This window comes from Protopterus annectens, chromosome 4.part1 (genome assembly GCF_019279795.1).
Source record: "Protopterus annectens isolate FY-2018-M chromosome 4.part1, PAN1.0, whole genome shotgun sequence".
Classification (NCBI taxonomy): Eukaryota; Metazoa; Chordata; order Ceratodontiformes; family Protopteridae; genus Protopterus; species Protopterus annectens.
Genome location: NC_056734.1, coordinates 136,653,379 through 136,674,114, shown reverse-complemented (window position 1 = coordinate 136,674,114; position 20,736 = coordinate 136,653,379). Strand labels below are relative to the sequence as shown.

General features: G+C 38.7%; 1 long non-coding RNA gene across 2 annotated transcripts in view; it reads right to left on the bottom strand.

Annotated features, from left to right (window-relative positions):
- LOC122800778 overlaps positions 1-20,736 on the bottom strand; it is a 1,511,100-nt gene that overhangs the window by 325,641 nt on the left and 1,164,723 nt on the right. The gene's annotated exons all lie outside the window — the stretch shown is intronic.

Below are 20,736 nucleotides of genomic sequence, written 5' to 3'. Positions count from 1 at the left end.
AAAAACAGCAACTCTCTACAACTTTTTTGGGAAATTTGGAAAGCAATACACACATTCATTTCAAAATTAGAAATTTGGAAAGCAATACAAATATTAATTTCAAAATTAGAGTAATACTTCCTTTATACCTCTATAGTATGACAAATGGATATGAAAGTGAAATCAAAGCATACACTATATTATGAAGAAACATGACAATCTGCCCACAAACAAACATTCATTTTAATATCATAGGTTCATAGATTCATAATAAGCTAACTGCCCTTGCAAGCCATTTTAAGCCTAGACAATTATCCCTTATGAGACTCAAACCCTGCACCTTGTGCTTGCAAGGCAAACATCTTAACCATTAGGCCACCCTCCCAATCAAAATCAATATATGGACTCTGTTGCAATAAGACCAAAACAGTCTTGGTCTACTTAGGGGAAGGTAAAGTTGGATATAGGTCAAAGACTTTCCCACAATATCTAGAAGCTGGAAGTGGGAAATAACGTATATGGAACAACAGATTGGCACTTATCATTCTTAAAAATGCAGAATCCAGCACATGCTAACAATAGAATGATCAAAGTTGAACACCTTAACAGGGAAAATAGCAGCTGTAAACACCAATTACACCATTTAATATACATATTCAGAAATTGTCACATTCCAGAAAAATACTCCTTAATACAGGAAACCACTGACCACAGTTCTCAACCTCTTACCTACAGAATCTGGGACAAATTCAAGAATAATCAGGCGTTCTTTTTAAAACATTAGTACTTTAGTACTGTTAAATTGAGATGTTGATAAAATAAGTGAATGTGAATTAACTTGGATATTCAGAACTAAAAATGTCAGTTATTCTAATTACTGCTTAAGTGTAATGTGCCACCTTTTCTCTCAGAACTGCCAGTTTTAAGAGGGATTAGGAATTGACAGTGCAGGATTTTGAGCCAGAATCAGGGAAAGCTAAGAGGTGTGCCACTAACAATTTTGTCTATGGTAATAAGGAAAGACAGGCTTCAATAGCCTATTTTCCAGTCCTGTGGGTGATTGGAGGTTTACCTAATCTTATTCAAATTTCTCAGAATTCAATGTAATCAACCAACAGGAAGAACAGTCAGAAAACATTTTATTGGATATACTAACAAATGTATTTCCAGAAACTTAGAATCAGAAATGAAGGTGGATATAATCTCAAAGGATGCCCTAGTATAGAAGGGACATAAATAGAATGATATACAGGAACATAACAAGCTGAAAGACACCAATCATCAGAAAGACAGATATATTTGGAAAGATGAGTATATGAGAGCATGGGACAAGATAATTGCTAAAGAAAACTATGAGACATCCCAACCAAGGACAGTAACAAGCTTTGAATGCATAAAGGGTAGCTCAAACCCACTGTGCAATCAGTGGTACATTTAAGTAAAAAATAATGTACAGCTGTGTAAAATCATACTGTAGCAACAGATGCCCTTCTCTTCACTGTTGCAGTATTCTTCACTGAATAAATTTCCTGCCAAGTATAACCCAACATCCGGCCAGTATAACAAAGCCTTTTGATGTTACAGGTGTGGTACATTACACATATGCTCCCCAAGAAGGGCATAAAGGTGATGTATGGATGCAAATACTCATAACATGACTACCCCAGGAGGAACAAAATACCCCCCAATGGCAATGTAGAATATATACAGCCAGAAGAAAAAAGTTTAAAAGGAAAAGGAAGCAAGAGCCCCTCAGTTACGATGATAACAAAAGATAGGGGCAAGAGTTGTAACCAAGGTGGGGAAGGAGAGAGGGACCAAATACTGCAACAGTGAAGAGAAGGGCATCTATTAGTTATGTTAAGATTTTATACAACTGTACTTTGTCCTTACGTATCACTCTGGCAGTATTCACCTCTGGTAGAGTACAAAAGCTACACTGAAGGCAGGGAGGAGGAAAGCATGGAGAAGCCCTCCACAAACCCATGCATGACAGCCTGGCCAAAACATGGACTGGCTTAGTAAAAGTATGAACAGAGGACCAAGTAGTAGTATCAAGGTTGGAAATGGAGTCCAAACCCTTGAAAAAGGCACTAGAAGAGGCAACTGCCCTAGAAGGATGTGCCTTTACAGATGATATTTTCCATGAAAGGAATAAAGGGAAATGACCTTGGAGATCCAGAAGGATATGGTTTGCTTGGAAACAGCTAGACGCAAAGTCATGGGATGAAAAGAATAAGTTGCTTAGATTTGCAAATAACTTTTGTTTATCCAAGGAAAAAAGAAAGGAAGGAAGTTGAATAGACTGATTAAGGCACAACTCATTAACCACCTCGAGCATAAAAGGAGGATTAGTACAGAGAGAGACAGTATGTAAAAAATTAAAGGAGGAATGGCCATAAGTGCCTAAAGCTCAAGCACCCCTCTAGGCCGAAGTAAGAGCCAAAAGAAGAACAATCTTCCAAGAACAAAGTTGCAAGGAAACTGAACTAACATGTTCAAAAGGAGCCTTAGTCAATTTTTCAATAACAAAATTGCAGTCCCAAGGAGAAGGAATAGGCTTTCTTGGGAGCGTGACATGAAGGACACCTTTCACAAAGTGCTTGACCTCAAACTAAGAGGCCAAGAGAGGGTTCAAGGGCAAACAAGTATAGACTGCCGATGGGAGAGCTTTAACTGAAGAATAACCAGAGGAAAGGGATTTAATGGTGAGAGAGGCACCAGACAGAAAACATTTTCTATTTAGATATGTATGGTTTCCTGGCCTACTGCAGAACCTGAAGCATGTCTTCAGAAGAGAGGTGTCTAAAATGGATTAACACACTATAACCCACAGTGTCATTTGAAAACTGGACAGGTAAGGACGGATAAGGGATCCCTTTGTCTTGCATGAGGAGATCCATCTAGTAAGGTAACTTGTGGTGACTGCCCCAGCTAGATGAAAAGGAGGGAACCAGTGCTGTCTGGGTCAAAAGGGTGTCACTAACAAGATTTTGGGGGAGTCCTGCTTGATCTTGTGAAGAACTTTTGGCATCAGAATAAGGGGGGAAAAAGGCATACAGAAACATTCCCTTCAAAGGAAAAACCAGGGCGCCCACTTTCCAAGCCAGAGGACTTGGTGCTCTTGAACAGAATAAAAGTGGTCTGTTCAAAGGGGAGGCAAAATGACTTAAGGAATACCTCACCAATGGACTATGCTCAGAAACACATCACTGTGAAGCCTCCATTCATGAGCCTGTGTTCTGGGCCTGCTCAGATAGTCTGCCACTAGATTGTGCTATGAAGGAATGACGCAGAGTCCTTATCTCTTTTATGTTGATATGGTCCAACTTCTGATGAATAGGCTAGAGACCCTGAAATTTGAAAGGGCCATAAGAAGCACCCCACCTCTGGTCTGAGGCATTCATGAATAGTACTTGGGAAGGAACTGTAGCATGAAAGGGCAGTCCTGGATTGAGAGAAACTTGCTGAATCCACTACTGGAGTTAGAGTTTGAGACAAGGAAGCAAATGACAGGAACTCCAGGGGGTGTCAATGCTGAAGCCACACCAATATGAGGTACAACTGAAGCTTCCTGATATGGAGCTTGACACATGGGAATTGTAGAGTACATAAACCCCAGAATCCTGAGAAATTCCATGGGCATGAGAAAGGACAGAGGAAGAGGAGACTGAAAGAAGGTAGTCAGAGACAAAATCTTGGGAGCAGGAAGAGAGGCCAACATGGGAATGGTCTGAATCCTGCAACAGAGAGAAATATGATCCTGTGAGGGCATAAGCACTGACTTCTTCAGATTGATGGTGAACCCCAGACCTTGCAAAAGACGAGGGGTAAAGTGAAAATCTTGTAGAAGACTGCTAGGAGAAGAAGCCTGAATAATCAGGTCATTTAGATAAGAGAATATCTGTTATCTCTCAAAGCCCGCAAAAGGCAATGACAGAAGCGAGGCATTTGGTGAATACCCTTGCGGCAGTAGAAAGGGCAAAGCAGAGAACTGAAAATGAGAGAAAACAGACAACTGTAAATATTTCCTAAACTTAGTGCGAGTAGGATGTGAAGATAGGCATACTTAAGGTTTAGAAACACCAAGAAGGGCAGGGGGAGAAGAGGAGGAAAAGTCTGAAGAGACAAAATCCTGAAGGATGCAAACTTGCTGAGGAGAGAGAGAGGTCCAGAACTGGTCTCAAAGTCCCCTCCTTTCAAGAAACGAAAATAACCTTAAGTAAAACCCCCTTCCTACTTGGGTAGGTGGAACAGGCTGAATGGTGCCCTGATCCAAAAGGGACTACAAATCTAATGGGAAAAGCGTGTGTTGGTCTGGAGAACACTGTGTAATGTCTGGAATGGGGGGAAGAAATTTCCATACCATGAAATACCCCTGTCAAATGACAGACAGCACCCAAGAGTTTGAGATTATCTCTTGCCCATTTGTAAGAGACACAAAAGGGCAGAGACACAAGGGGATCTGGTCAAGGGATAGAAGAGGCAAAATGTCAAAAAAAAAATGGGCTTGTCCTGAAAGGAAGTCTTCTGAGAAGTAGGAGTCTGAGTGGACCTAGCAGGAAGAATGCACCTATACCCCTTATCTTTGGGAGGTTGAGGAATCTGTTTACAAACAAAAGCAGATTTAGACAATTCCTTCTTCTTAGAAGACATCTGTCCCTCAGAATGGAAGGATTCCGTCATAGCACCCTTACCCAAAAATTCAAGATATTGGTACTTGAGGTATATGAAAAAGAAGATAAATGACTATGGAGCACTGTGTATGGTCATGAGAAGCATCTAAGGCAGAAAAGACACTAGTTGAGATTGTCGTTATGGAGAATCTGCCTCCCCCCCACTGATACTTTTGTTCATGTTATCCAAGAAGGGAAAATAACAATAATATTGAGAAAAAGTAGATGCGAAACCCCAGTAGGGTACATCTGAAGATGTCTTTGTAACCAGCACAGCAGACAGGCATTCAGGCTGATTATTTATAATGGCATCAGATTGGCAGCAAAGAAGTTAAGAATTTGCATCAGTACATAGCGTTTACGCCCTATGCAACGAGCATGTGTGTTGTGTACAACACCTATAAAACCCAAAGGCTTCGGTGTACTGGCTGGAAGTTGGGCTACCTTGGCAGGATATGCACTTCAAGTGAAGAATACAGAAACAGTGATATGGAAGGATATTGCACTTTCCCATAAGGTCATGGAGTTTTTAAAACAGGTTACCCAATTTGCATCATGGCAATAAAAGCTACAAGCAGAAAGGGAAGATTCAGCACAACTGAGATTTGGGAAAACCAAGGAATAGTACAACAGAAAGATTCAAGGTAGATAAAAAAAAGACAGGAGAGAAGTTTTGGATCAGGCAAGGAAATTAAAGTGGGATTCGCTATGAGACCAAAGGGACAGAATAATCTACAGGTGGTACCTGACACAAGCAATACTCTTTACAGAAGGCTAAAAAGCAGAATAACTGCTGGAGATGCAAAAAGTTTGGATCTGACTTCAATCATGAATACTGGAACTGTATTAGAGTAAAGCAATAGTGCCTAGAATTAAAGATATTACACATCCAATTTTTCACTGAGGAAGATGTACTCTCTCAGGAAGACTGTTTGGAATAAGGTGTAGAAAAGAAAATGTGTCAGTTGAACTAATTCTACTTACGTTTGTATTAGCAAAGCATACATACCAACGACAATAATAGCAGAAGAATGGAAAATGAGCACCAACAAATATGGGAAGTATAATATACAAGCTATTACAGAGAATTCCAAATGTCACAGGATGAAGTAAACACAGCAAAGTTTGGGGTCCCTATCAGCATCTCAAACACTGACAATATTGAATTTGATTGAAATTGATATTGTTGCATCGCAGAACATCGAACGTGTAAACGGAAATCTCTGTAAGGGGAGATTTCCATTTACCTCAATGTAGTGTAGTCGTGGAGTTGATATATTTAAGAAGCGGGGGGTAGGGTGTGCAGGGGGGTTACCCCCCTGCCTATACCAGTTCGTTTTTTTTTTTTTTTTCAATCGGCATTCGAAAATTGGATAGTTCAATCATGTCAGTTCGATATTTAGTGATTCAAACTATTCAATTTTCGAAATGCTGATATAGACGCAAAGTTTGGAAGCATGGGAAAGGATTTTCACTTTAACATCCAGTCTGTTAAATTCACTGATAATACAAGCATAAGCATGACTGAGAGCAGGAGTTATGCATCAGTGAATAAAAATGTACTTGCATCACACTTGTTTGTTTTTCGGCTTTTCCCGGTTAGGGGTCGCCACAGCGGAACTCCGGTCCGCTAATGATTGGAGTAGATTTTTACGGTGCTGAGTTGCCAGCTCGATGCCCAGCCTTTAACAAAGGCACACCCATTCACGCATGTCTTTCAGAACGCCACTCGACCGCGGGGAGGACATGCAGACTCCACACAGAAGGCACTCCCCGCACTCCAGCTGAGAATCGAACGGGAGAACCTCTTGCTGTGAGGCAACAACGCTAGCACTGCACCACCGCGGAATACTAATTGCCTTGAACTGCATTTTTGAGAATACTGCAGTACGTAATCATAATGAGTGAGACATAATTTGTACATTGCTTTGAGATTTCATATATATGATGTTTAGGTATTCTCTTGTTCATATTTTTAATTCAATCAATAGTATTAAATGAAAAAAGAGAGAAAACACAGCCAGCCTAGTTATGTTATATCATGCAATGCAGGGAATCTGCTAAAAACCTTCAGCTACTCTTCAAAGATGCTTCTGTTCAGTACACACAGGGAAGGAAGAGTATTTAAGCCAGACTCTCCTCCAAAACAAAGCACTGAGCATGACTCATGCTAGAATAAAATTCCCACTGCTGATGGTCCTCTTTGACAATAGTAGAAAATGAACCCAAAAGCTCAGTTCAATTCAGGTCAAAAAAACGTTCAAAACTGGTATTCATTCAATAACAGAGTAACTCTGCTGTTCTACAAACAAGCAACAAATCCAATCAATATAAATAATCAACTCATTTATTCAATCTCCGGCTACCTGCTTTATGAAGTACAGGGGTGCAAGACATCTGGAGGACATAAGGCAAAGAAAATAATCTTATTATGACACCAGTCTGTCTCAGGATACATGCAAATATGCTTAAGTGACATGCACAGCTATGTACGATTTAGTGGATGTGGAAGGAAATGAGACCACCAGGCAAAAACCCATACAGACATCTCAGATGAGAACCAAACTCGGACAGCAATGCCATCCGAGCTGTTACCTTGCAAATAATCATGCTTTCCCAAAGTATTTGCTTATTTTCATTTGTTACCTGGCATAGTACAGTGGAGCAAAAAAAATGCTTTTCAACAAAGAAATGTACACACACACACACACACATATATATATATATATATATATATATATATATATATATATATATATATATATATATATATATATTATATATATATATATATGTGTGTGTATATGGGTCCATTCGTGTAACTGCACATGGCAAAAAATTGTATGTGCAGTATTACACTGACGCTGCATCAAATGACACATTTCTTCAACCATGGGCATTTAGTTTTGGCACTCCAGTGTAAGTGAAACTTTTATTAGACTCACTGTTATTGTAATGCTTTGTTGTGGGCATTCTGTAAGAGACTGAACACAGTGGGTACAGGAGTTTGAATTTTTCCTACTGCTGTGTGCCTTCAGAGTTGGTATATTAAAGGAGCGGAGGTAGGAAGGGTGCAGGGGTGGGGGGGGGGCTAGCCTTTTTTTTATTTTATTTTTTTTTAAGATGTCAGTGGTTCTGTGTTTAGATGCATTAAAGCATCAAATTATTGAAATCTGATGTTGCAATCCCCTTCAGGTGATTGAAATCTGAAATATTTGTACTATTAGCATTTAAGATTGAAAATATTATTTTGAAACATTCCAGTACATGCTTTATGCAGTAAATGTGTTGTCAAATTAATTGTGTGTGTTTATGTAGTGTGAGGCTGTAAAAGAGAAAGTTCAGGTAGATAGGAAGTAGGAATTCAGAGGTGTCAGTGACCACTGGGGGGGGGGGGGGGTCTTAAGCCTTAAGCTCATGCACATGCAACTCAAATGGGACCCACAAATTTGATTTATAAAGGGATTGATTAACTGACTAACTCTGGCCAGAGACAGTCGCCAGACCAGGAGTGAATTTCCAATTACTCATCCATTGGTTCAAGTTGTGCTTAAATAGGGAAAGGGAGGAAATCACTTTTAAATGGATTGGAACCTGTTCCAGAGAATGGAAATCCTCTGAAAAAGCATATCCTTCTCTCCAACATGTCCTATTTAGGCCGCAAGCTAAATTTAGGTCTTTTAATCTAGTAGTTCTACTGCGGTTTGCTGTGCGATTGTGCAAAAGGTTCATCAAAACAGGGTCCAGGGTTGCCTTCTATGCCAGACAAAGATCACCTATCAGAAGTCTGTAGGACATGTGGTAAAGAGACAGGGATTTGAGGTGATTGGTGTATGACACTGTGTGTACTCCCTGTATTCTTTTTTTGTAAGGAACCTTTGTGGATAATCCAGTTGATGCACGTTTCTGATCAGGTACATACTTTACGATGCGTTTTATGAGGGCCGAGTGCAGTGGTATGATGACCAATTTTGGACCTAGATGCCATGCCCAAGCTTACAAGCTGAGCAACATAGAAGGATTTTCTTACTACTTTGGAGAGGCTTGATTTCTCTATGAAATGCTGGGCAGTTGCAAGGCATGGATAGCAGTATGGTGGGGGAAGTGGGAATTTGCCTTTTCTCACTGTAGTGCAATCTCTGAGGTGCTACTTATAACAAGTAGGGGATGCAAGGGTAGGACTTGCCACTCCGCTCCCACACGCTCACACAAATGGTGATTTGTGTTTTTCCCTGTGTTTTGGGTCTCCGTCATTTGTGATCAAGATTATGGTAGACACATTGTTTTGTGCTTCTGATGGTTTTGTAAGTGATCATATTTTATATATACTTTTCTATCTTACATCAGTAATGGCTGATATGAACACACTTCATAATAAATTCTGCTGAGTAACCCCATGCTTCTTATACTCCAGGAAGAAAACATACAAATACCTGTTGCTCCAGCACTCCCATACTAAGAGCTCTGTATCAATTACACAATCTCTTTCTCCGTACTTCACAAATTTGCTCCTCTATGTGATTTCAAGATGCCCTACAATATTTATGTACTAATTAACAACTGTTGTAAGGAAACAATTTACATTGGAAGCAAATAAAGCAGATTTTTATCATTCTCATATTCCCTGATACTACCAGCAAAAATATACACAATCACTCAAACCTTATGCCTGCATTAATCATTGGAGGTTATAGCCTCCCCTATTCTATTCTGAGTCACAATTTCCCTGACATTTTCATCACATTTCACTGGTCCTTTTAAGAAATCCTGTCTCAGAAACACTACCACAACAGATTTGCTTTACAAGATTAAGATTCCAATGCAGGTTTCTACTGTCATTTAAACTTATAGGTCCTAAATAAGTTTCTGTCTTAAAGAAACATCTCAGTAACGCCAGAGTGATAATAGACTGTAAAGTGCCTGTTGTCTGGCCAAGTTACGTGACCTTTGGAAAATCATCCAAACATCTACACAAGTGTGGCAGGTCCCACTTTTTAATATTCCTTTATTCAGATTCTTTTTAAATTCTCATAAATGGTTTCCATTTTTCACTTCCTGTCTGAAGTGCATTTCTATACCAGTAGGGAAGCATGGCGTTTTGGTATGAAAATATTCACTAATAAGTCCTCAATCCAAAGAAAACTCAGCTTATGATTATAACCAGTTCTAACAAAAACACTAACAGTCAATTCACCATCTACTCCACAAATGCTACTCCAATTGCTCCAGTGGCACAGGCTAAGCTATTGGGAATAACCATAGACTCCCACCTAAAATTTGATAGTCATCTGAACTTAACTATTAAAAAAGTACATGCCAAACTGGGGTCACTCTACCGTATCAAACCATTTCTTACCAACAACACAAGATCAGCCATTGCTCGCTCCCAACTTCTATCCACCCTACTCTATGCATCTCCCATTCTGACTAATCTCAACAAACCTGAACTAAGCAAAATGGAAGCTTGCTATAACAGAATTACCTGCTTTGCTGCAAATTGCTCATATAGAACTCATCACTGTACTGCTTTGAGACAGCTCCACTGGCTTGAACTGCCCAACCTCCTAACCTACAATCAGCTCTGCCTCTGTCATTCTATCTATTGCCTCCCCAATAAGTGTCCTGCCCTGTAAAACCTAGTACAACATCACTCAGCCAAAAGGCCTCTTAGATCATCAAGCAAACTACTACTAGAAGTCATCAACAGCTACAATAGCTTTGGAGATGCACTATATAGTAGTTTGGTGGCTAAACAATGGAACTCTGTCCCTACTAGCATTCAAAACACATCATCCAAAGCCTCCTTTAAAGACCTCATCAGGCAACATCTCAAGCAAAGTTGGCAGTGCCATGATTCCTCCCCAGGCTAGTGAAAGCGGATAACATATACATACTAAATCTAGAGCAATTGATAATAGTTTTTCAGTCTTACTCACAAACACACTGGCTAATCTACAATGTATGTACTGTACCTGTGTACTATGTATGTATTCTACCCTACATTCCAAAGTTCAGCTGTACACCACAAATGTATTACTTACCTTTAATTTTAAAATTAATATTTTTTTGATTGTTCTCTCCACTGTAACTGTTTGTGCCACATACCACTGTAAAAACATGTCTCTTGTAATTGTGTGTATACTGATTATGTCTAAATAACTAAATGTGTCTGCAATTTTTTCTTTGTGGAGCTTTTCTCCCCGGGCCTCTGCTGAAAAAGGGCCTTTTTGGCTCAGTCAGACACCCCCGGTTAACAAATGTAAAATAAATAAATAAAATATGTTAGATAATTTAGGTTAGTAGTGGAAACACGCTTGTTACATCATTATAAGAACTCAGCTAAAGAGCTTTTTTCCACAGATGTCAGCGTGTATGTATTATATAGGTTCATGCTAGGCAAACAAACCTCCAGGGAGTTTACAAGCCTAGCCATGCAAACCAACCCAGTTTTGTCCCAGAGTTCCTTGAATGCCTATATGGTGGGGTACATTAGCAAGGAGGCATCTAAGGGTTATGTGTGGGGTTATGTTAGTTGCAGATTAATTTACTTAGTGTCGACATCTATCCATCAGAGACATGGGGGCCAGGCCGGGGGTGAATTTACTATTTCCCATTGAAATTTTGAACTTTGAAATTCTGATGAATTATTATTATGAACTCTGCTTTATGTAGATGGGGAATGTATTCCACAGTGCAGGGATCCTCTGAGACATTAGTCCCTCCAGGAAGTTCTACTTATTTTTCAGACAAAGTTCAGGTCCTTGGATCAAGTGTTTATGGTGGTGTTTGTCTTGTGGATGTGCAAGAGATCCATCAAAGCTGGATCAGAGGACACTTTATATGCTAGGCATAGATCACCTGTCAAGTAACCTGTAGGCAAGGGTGCTGGAACCAGAGAGCCAGGTGGAGGGGGAGTCCCCCCACTTTTACAGCTGCAAGACCTGTTGGGAAAAATTAATGAAGTGGAGTTTTCACGTTAACATGGATTTGCGCAGGGAAGTTAAACTAACTAAACTACCCGTTCTTGTTCTCCCATTGCTCTGTGGTACAGGAGTTGTGCTTCCTCTGTTCTGTTGGTGCTGCCAGAGTCATGCCGGTAAGGAGAGTTTTGTTCTTTTATTTGCTGGAGGTATGCTGGTATGTGTGTGTGTGTATAAAAATGCCCCAGTAAGGTATACCTGGTGGTTAGTGTTACTCAGGCTCAAGCAAGAGCCTGAATTCTCTTCTCATACCACCACCTGTGATTTAGGGAGTTAAGTCCATAGCTCTCCACTGTCCAGATTTTCACAGAATATTTGGCTCATATATTTGGTCTGTTCCTCTTAAAATCTGTGTTTTTCTGGCAAATCAGTGAGAACTGAATTCACTAAATAATGATAGCTCTAAGTTTCAGTCTTCCTATCTTTCAGGAAACACATGGTAACACAAAACACTTCATTTTAGCAACTTTTTAAGATTATACAAGCAATATTTAAAATGTGTCCCTGGTTTTGGCCCTTTGCCGCCCCCCCCCCCAAATAAATTTTGGCTTTTTCCAGATTTCTTGTGCTGCGAATTTAAGAGATTTAGTTGATCGTCAAGTGGATTTTACAAGGAGCTGAGAGCTTCAGGGGAAGAGAAGTTTAATGCTACTTATGCTAAGTTGTTTGTACTGTTAGTAGCACAACAGGTAGTATACTTGCTTTTGATGCAGAAGGCTGTGGGTTCTACTCCCACAGTACGCAGATGGATCGCTGCTACTGTACAGCATTGCACTTTAATGGGAGTGAATGCTATAGTCCTATGAATGTCCTCCGCTGGAGGAGTTACTTAGTAACTATGAACCCGTTACCAGTTTGCCATCCATTCCCCATTGCAAAACTACATTTTTTTAATGTAGCATAGGCAATTTATTCTTCAAAAGAAACAGTCACTTTATTTGTAAATGAAACAATGAAATATAAAGTTGTTTCCTATCAGCAAACTCTTCATTAGTTACAAATCTCTTTAATGTGGAATTATTTAGATGACTTACTTCTGCAGAGATTTTGCATATTTACTGATATTGCTGGATTGTAAAGGCAGAAGTTTGAGTGGCCTTTAATGGTTGAAATTTTCTGAAATGGGTAGTTTTGTCATTATTGGTGCATACATTGTGCTTCATTGCTTACTGGAAGACTGTTCAAAACTATAAATTTAAAACACATTCTAACAAGTGGTGCTGTATTATACAAGGAATATAATTTAATACAATCAGGAAGGTGAATCAAAGAATGTATACATGTATGCCTGCTCACAGGATGCAGGAGATCAAAATAGGGGAAACAGACCAGTCACCAATGGTGTCCCCCAGGGTTTGGTGCCAAGACTTTTTCTGTTTGGCATATACATCTCAAAAGTAAAAGGAAATACCAAAGGGCTTTGGCCGACTAAGTTTGAGGTGACTGCAAGCTAGGAGCAGTTATTGAATCCCCAAATGACTTAACCATCATGCAAGAAGGTTTGTCCCAAACAATAACTGGTGCCAGAATCATGAATTGAAATTAAACTCCAAGAAATATATTATCGTATCCTTTGGGAAGTCATCTACTCCAGGGAACTGCCAAATTGAAAATGCCCCCTGAGATTTGACCCAGTTGTTTGGCATTTGGGAATCTACTGTGTACAGTGACCTAACTTTTGACCAACATGTGCCCAGAGTCATAAGAAAGTCTTTATTGCACAGCTTATAAAAATTGATTGTGACTAGATCTAGAGATGTTATTGTCCCCATTTACAAAGCCCTCATTTGGTCAATCATTTTGTATAATGCCCACTTTGGCATATATCTGTCCAGACCCATGCAACAATTTGAATACCCACAGAGATACTTTACTAAAAGGATACAAGTCCTAAACAGTAGGTCTTGCATGGGCCACCTCAAAGATTTATCACTATACTCGGTATCCTACAGAGTGCTTAGAGGTGGACATGTCTGGCATACAAGGCATCCTCTGACCTAATACAAATGGACCTACTGAACATCAGCAAGTCAAATGGCATCAGAAATACTCAGTCCAGGTATCTAAACTGAATGTTGTGCAGAGATGGATATACATTCAGAACAGACTATCCATTCAAGTAAAACAAAGCTCATCCCTGTCCAAATTCAAATGCAACTTGGATCTAAGGATGGGTAAAAGAAAATGTACTCAAGGATTACCCCTCGTGCCACTAATGGATAGAGTCAGATCCTAAATGCTGCATCCCTTACATGGGTCTGCTCAAATTATGTATAGTGTGATCACATTTATTCACACTAGGGCTAATATGCAATTATCAGTAATGAGATAGGCAAGACCAATCAAGAAATGTTAACCACCAAAATGGAAATTGGCTAAGCTTAAAATGTCCTCCAAGTGAACCTATGTTGTGGTAATAAATAATTTAAAAAAATTGCCCCTTTTAGATCACTAAGTGCCCCTGTCACCCTCTGCTCACCCCCAGTCTTCAGTAGCTTTTAGTGCCTCTCCCTGTAAGAGCAGAGTACAAAGATGGGACCTTAGGGCAATCTGTGTAGGACGGGGTACTCATACCTTGGATTCCCCTGGTAAGAAACCTTTCAGGGCATCCCAACTGTTGCAAATGCATGGCTAAGTACATGTCAAAGTGGCCACTATACTCAATGATGGGTCTGATGAGGGCTGAGTAGAGTGGTACTATTACTTCCTTGTGCCTGGATGCCACACTCGCAGGAGCGAGCTCAATACAGAGCCCTGGGATACTCTGATGGTGACCAGTCTCTTGGTGGAGGTGGTCTCACTGATCCTGACTTCTTGGGTCCTACTTGCAAGCCAGATGGCAATCCAGTGAGTTATGTAGGGATTTATAACTTGTTCTGAGAATCTGTCAACAATACCTGTGTGGGATATTGTATTGAATTCTTTGGCCAGGTCAAGGTAGACGGAATGCAATATTTTCCCCTCGTCCACAGGCACTGCGATCCTCTCTAAGTCTACTGTGTTGAGTAGGCAAGACCTTCCCTTAGCAAGCCAAACTGGAAAAGGTCTAGTGCCTGTAGGCTGTCAATGTCCTTATTGACCATTTCCATGATAATTCATTCCATGGATTTGTACATTAGACTTCTCAGACTAATGGGTCTGTAGTTCCCAGAGTCAGATGACAGCCCACCCTTTTGAAGAGGGATGAATGTAAACAAAGACTCCATGCTCATTAAAGGCTGCAGTTCTAAAATTAAGAATACAATTTGATTAAAAGACTGCAGCTCCACCACAGAGAGACAAATCAAACCTCTTAAAATCTTTGGTTTTAAGAAACAGTTAGACAAATAAAGTAAACACTAAGAGTACGGATAAGCGCTTTCGGCTGAGCCTTCATCAGATCCGGTTAATCAAGGTGAACTTCCCCTTCATTATAAATCAGCTTTGTCCAATAAAATCATCTCCTGAGATTCCTGCTTTTTAATACTGGTTTTAAGGGTACCACTACATTTAGTCCCAGACTTCTATCTGCCTGCAAATCAGCTATTCAATAGGCTTCTTTTATCTCAGTTCTATTAAATATGTTTCCTTCCCTCATACCATCATGAATTTTTTCCAAAGCTAGAGAAAAGAACTTATGTATTTTGGTTAAACCATTTATAGTCAGTATTACTGGATGTTCCACTTACAAATATTTATATAATTTCTCAGTTATATTTCTTATCATAAAGAGATAAAAGAAGGCATCATGAACTCTAAGAATACAATTCTGCACTTCCCATTTTGGTATTCTTCTATACATTTTCTTATCATTAAGCATGCGTGTCATCTTAGTTCTAGAATCTTTAGCTTCCATTACTACCAAAGCCCCTCCCTTATCAGCTGGTTTAATGGTTATATTACTATTCCGTCTCAATTCGTGTAAAGCCTTCATCTCAGATGACATCAAATTATAGTAATCCTGGTTATTCTTATTACCCTGACGTAACTGTGCAATGTCATGTTCACATAAGCACATAAATTTATCAACAATTGGGTGCGAAGGGGTATAACTGTAGTAGGTTTTTCAAAAATATTCAAACTTCCACACTCATTGTTACTGCCAAAAATATTTCTTAATATCACATTCCTACCAAAGCACTTTTTGTCCACAGTAAATTAATCGTGAATGCAGTGCAGGGATAAAGGACAATCCTTTCTGCAATAAGGAAAGTTGTATATCATTTAATGTAAAATCTGATAAATTCACTACTCATGTTTCTTTCACATTGTTAATTTTAGTCACATTCTGCGTCTGCTGTTACAGCGTGATCTGTTCCATGTTTGCAGTTTCACAGACAATGGCAGTCTGGAAAAAAATGGCTGATGGAATGAGTTATCTTTCAGTCTTGCACTTCCAGCAATATCATCTAATTCCCTATTGTTAACTACCTTCTTCCTTGCTCCTTCTTCCTGAGCTCTAACAGATTGTGTCTCGTTAGTAAGCTCACTCAATGTAAATTCATCCAGCTTAGAGACATCACTCTTTCTACTCACTGCATCATCTAAAATCTGTATCCAACACAATCAGACGCAGAAGCTATTGGTGTGTTTAATTTCATTTAACTACGCCCATAGATTCTTTGTCCTTTGTTCTCACTATCTTTATTTCTCTTTTATCAACATTTTTCTTGTCTGTTTTCGGACATTCAAAAATGCTTATGTTATTAAAATCCTGGAAATCACGAGCTAGTCTCTTGCTTTTTATATTGCTAGGTTTATCACTTCATGTCAGATTACGATGTAAGGTTTCTATTCTAGCTAAGAAACTTTCAGGAAGTATATATTTTTTCCAAATCAGTCTGCTTAACTTCTATGAGCTCTGCAACTTCTTGTTCGATAGGATGGAAGAACTCAATTAGCAGCCTGATATACTGAAAACTAGTCTCCAAGTTAATTGCTTGCCACTGAGCAAGTAGCTCAGGATAAAAATTGCCATATGACAGTAAGCATCTAATTCTCAAGCCCCTTGGTATGACTTGATTGTGTAGGCATGTTTCAAGGTGGAAGCGTTGCCATTGGAGTCACTTTAGTTTATAAGCGGCATTATTCTAAACTTCATTAAAAAATCTTTTCAAGTATTTTATTACATGGGGGCATCTCCATATCAACGTTAGCTATGTCATTAAGATCTAATTGAAGCAACGGATTCACTTGGTTAACAAGAACATTGGAAAGTGTTTTGCTAACATTGAACTGAGTGGACTTACTTCTGTTATCAGGATCCATAGTTGAATTAGAGTCCATTTCAAATCTCTCTGCCATGTGCGAAAAGAAATCAAGACCAAGCAACAAAATGAATGAAAAAAACACCCACTAAAGGCTACAGTACTAAAAATAAGAATACAATTCGATTAAAAGACTGCAGTTCCCCCACAGAGACAAGTAAAGCCTCTTAAAATCTTTATTTGTTCAACTGCTTAAAACCAAAGTAAACACTAACAGTACAGATAAAACACTTTCAGCTGAGCTTTCATCAGATCCTGTTAATCAAGGTGCACTTCCCCCCTTTATTATAAATCAACTTTGGCCAATCAAATCATCTCTTGAAATTCCTGCATTTTAACACTGGTTTTAAGGGGACCACTGCATTTAGTCCCGGACTTCTATCTGGCTGCAGATCAGCTATCCAATAGGCTTCCTTTATCAAAGTTCTATTAAATATGTCTGCTCACCTCAAACCATCATGAACTTTTTCCAAAGCTAGAAAAAAGAACTTATGTCCAGGATTTGCCTGGATATGCTGTGAAGGAGCATTAGTGGAGGCTGCTAATCTAATACTGCTGAGATGAAGCAAAATTCTCTCCATAAAGGGCTTACTAGTGTTTCCCACATAAAATGCTTGACAGCTGGTGCAAACACAAACATACATAATATTTCTAGTCTCACAGTCCACATAATCCTTTGGAGAATATACATGGCCAGTAATAGGATACTTGAAATACTTATGTCCAATAGATTAGCATGCCTTGCATCTTCTGCAAGGAAATGTGCCCATTCTTGAATCTGTTTTCTTAGTGTGAAATCCTTCTCTACAACATAATCTCTTTAGATTAGGTTTATTCATAAATGAAAACTGTTGTGTCTCTCCAATTATATACCTTAGTTTATCGTTCAGAGTTGAAATAAGTTCCTCTTAATTATTTCACATATAGCAGAGATATCGCTACTACACATTAGTAAACATCTTAAGCTATTAGATTCTATTTGACCAGTATTGGTTGTCCTCTTATTTACACTGTAATACAGTTCCCCCTGCTTCTTGAACTCTTGGCGTGTTGTATCCCTTATTAAATTTCAGCATCTCTGTATATCTGCGCTAACAGGTTGTCTTTAAGCTGTTCCATTTCTTTTGATATGTCTGTTCATTAGTGCACAATCCTGAAGTATGCAAAAAGCTGGCCATTAATTATCTGGGAACAGATGTGTGCTGGAAGCATACTTGTTCTGTACAGAGTATGCTTCCTCCAACTTTATTTTATATAAACTCATGTATCAAACTGTCTATCATTTCTCAGGACAGTCACGTCCAAAAAATCAATTTCCTTCTTTGAACTACGCACATCAAATTCTAAAAATATAGTCGTGCTCTGCAAATAATTCATAAATCTAGATAACCGCTCTTCATTATTCCTCCATAAAATAAACACATCCACAAATCTTCCACAACAAACAATATTATCCATTATCAGGGTATTGAATTGTTCTATGATTTTTTTATGTCAACACACTTCTTTAACACATTCTAGGATACTTACATTAAGAACTTTGATGGAATTAGTTCTTGAAAACAGTTATTTGACATTTGAGGGGCATCTGTTTAGGCAAATGTCTGGAATTGCATTGGGGGCTGTATGTGCCCCCATTTTTGCAAATATTGTCCTAACTCAGTGGGAGTTGAAGGTTTTTGCGTCAGAGGGAATGAAACACTGTAGATTTTATGGGTGATATCTGGATGACATCCTAATATTTTGGGATGGTAATCCAGACCAGTTATCTGAATTTTTACTGTTTTTGAACTCTAGTACCACCTTCCTGAGATTTACAATGGATACATACACAGAGTGTATCAGTTATCTAAATATATAGATCAGCAAAGACATGACAAATAAGACATTTTCCTCTACTGTTTTTAGGAAGCCAACATACTCGAACACCCTTCTTCACTTTGAAAGTGGACACCCCTTGCACCAAAAGAGGTCCCTAGTGAAGGGACATGGGGTGAGACTTGCTCGGATAAGTGATTTGGATCAATTCTACAAAGAAAGGGATGTTTTATTGGGCATGTTGCTGAAAAGAGGTTATCCAGCTGACTTCTTGAGACCTTTGTTGGATGAGGTGACCCGCAAGAGAATTGAGGGACAGTTTTATCCATTACTAGGCCTTGATATATCTGGAAGGGGTACGCTACTTGATAACAGTGAAACAGTAACTGGCAACATTAGTAATTATAAAAATGCATTAGTTTTGACATACAATCCACAATTCCCATTAATTAGAGACATTGTTGTCAAAAATTGGTATATATTAAAAAGTGATGAGCTCACACGTGTCAAATTGGGTGATGCACCAATTGTAGTGTATAAAAAAGATACAAGTATAAAAAACATATTGGAAAAAAACAAAGACAGAAAGATCAAAGCCGATAAAGGCAGGATGACAAAATGTGGACATTGTCTCCCTCTAAAATGTGCTTGCATTGAGTGCAATGTATTTATTAAAAATTATGGTTGGGTGAGATATAATCAGAATTGTGGTACAAAAACAGTAGTGTATATTGGTGTTTGCCAGATGTGTTTTGGATATGATATAGGAAAAACCAAGAATGCATTTAGAACGCGGATATATCAGCACATTTATGATATAGGCAAGGCTAATACAAAAAACGCTCTGGCTAAACATCTTATAATTTTCCAGGCCATTATTTTAAGTTTGTGGTGTTGGAACAGGTGGAGATGGATGAAAGGGGTGGTCCATTGGATCTGTTTTTAGAATATAAAGAATTCTTATGGCAGCTGAGGGTTAATGCTACAAGTTTTCCAGGTCTTAATGAAGTAGCATCCCTCAGCAGCTATTTAAAATTAAATGGATCGTATTAATATATGTATAAACAGAAAACAGTTTCTGCATTTAAATTCATATATTCTTTATATTTTACATACATGTATATATATTTATACTTATATGTTTTATTTTTTATAAATAGATATTTCAAAATAGTATTTCATAGTACATTAGACTGTTTTTTGCATTGTGCATACAAGTATTTTTGAGCCTGTCTTTTTAAATGGAAGCATAACTTCAATTAGATATGTTAATATGCTTAACAAGAGTATTTACTGTGTTTTAGTAAAAGTATTAGTAAGGTGATAGGTGATAAACCAGAATGTTTGGTCTACCTACCTGCAAATAATGTCAATGTACCTGTATATAGGTGTCAAAACGTAAGTACAGTAATAGAGGCAGCACAGCAAAGAAAGAAACATGACAGTTACAGATGAAATTAGGAAATTCATAGCAATAGGATAGGCAAAGAGGCATGACACGTGAAACATCATTATAGATCCCAATGACAAACTGTTAACTTAGGTATCACATCCGAAGTACTTGCGTTCGTACAGAGTGGACAGACACTCTTGATTTTAACCTGAAAGCTGTTACCGATTTTTGATCAGGTGGATGAGCCTATGTTTGTTTGTACGGAATCTTAAGAGTATGTGACAGTACAGGAAATGTACAGACAGCTTCTTCCATCCAAGACAGAACATTTCACATTCGTTATTACTTGGCTGCAGAGAATTGCAGTTTTTTTATAAAAATGCAATCACCCTTGCAGTGAACATCTTGATTTTCAGCTCAACCCACTGCTTCCTCGAGCAAAAAAAAAAAAAAAAAAAAATGATCGCAACCATCCTTGTTATAATGGTAAATACTGTAAGAAGTTTGCAAGCGTCAGCCTTGTGGATACTACAAGTCCTTTACTGTGATGCTGAAGCATGTGGAGAAGCAAATATGGTTTCCATGGAGAGCAGAGTACAGAACCAACAGCATGTGACCATTTTACTACAAAGTCTGATTCAATG